The sequence below is a fragment of the Arachis ipaensis genome, chromosome B7, assembly GCF_059453495.1.
Source record: "Arachis ipaensis isolate K30076 ecotype BB chromosome B7, ASM5945349v1, whole genome shotgun sequence".
NCBI classification, from domain to species: Eukaryota; Viridiplantae; Streptophyta; class Magnoliopsida; order Fabales; family Fabaceae; genus Arachis; species Arachis ipaensis.
In genome coordinates this window covers 115,522,228-115,522,994 of record NC_142442.1, presented here as the reverse complement: position 1 = coordinate 115,522,994, position 767 = coordinate 115,522,228, and the positions used below count along the sequence as shown (strand labels likewise).

The window sequence follows — 767 nt, the reverse complement described above, 5'->3', positions numbered from 1 at the left end:
CTATTGTAGGGTTCTCAGGATCATAAGCTTCTTCTTCATAAGAAGCCTCTTGAGTACTGTTGGATGCAGCTTGCATTCCATTCAGACTCTGAGAGATCATATTGACTTGCTGAGTCAATATTTTGTTCTGAGCCAATATGGCATTCAGAGTATCAACTTCAAGAACTCCCTTCTTCATAGGCGTCCCATTATTCACAGGATTCCTTTCAGAAGTGTACATGAACTGGTTATTAGCAACCATGTCAACGAGTTCTTGAGCTTCTGCAGGCGTTTTCTTTAGGTGAATGGATCCACCTGCAGAAGTGTCCAGTGACATTTTTGATAGTTCAGATAAACCATCATATAATATATCCAGGATGGTCCATTCTGAAAGCATGTCAGAAGGGCACTTTTTGGTCAACTGTTTGTATCTTTTCCAAGCTTCATAGAGGGATTCACCTTCTTTCTGTCTGAAGGTTTGAACATCAGCTCTAATCTTGCTCAGCTTTTGAGGAGGAAAGTACTTGGCTAAGAAAGCCATGACCAGCTTATCCCAAGAGTTCAGGCTGTCTTTGGGTTGAGAATCCAACCACATTCTAGCTCTGTCTCTTACAGCAAAAGGGGAAAGCATGAGCCTGTAGACTTCAGGATCTACTCCATTAGTCTTAACAGTATCACATATTTGCAAGAATTCAGTTAAGAACTAAAAAGGATCTTCAGATGGAAGTCCATGAAACTTGCAGTTCTGCTGCATCAGAGAAACTAACTGAGGTTTCAGCTCAAAGTTG

The 767-nt window shown here is 41.1% G+C and overlaps 1 non-coding gene across 1 annotated transcript; it reads left to right on the top strand.

Annotated features, from left to right (window-relative positions):
- The first annotated feature begins 371 nt into the window (after nt 1–371).
- On the top strand, nt 372–478 carry LOC148553812 (small nucleolar RNA R71). The gene has a single exon (XR_015893951.1). It is a non-coding gene; the product is annotated as a small nucleolar RNA R71 (small nucleolar RNA).
- Nucleotides 479–767: the final 289 nt, after the last annotated feature.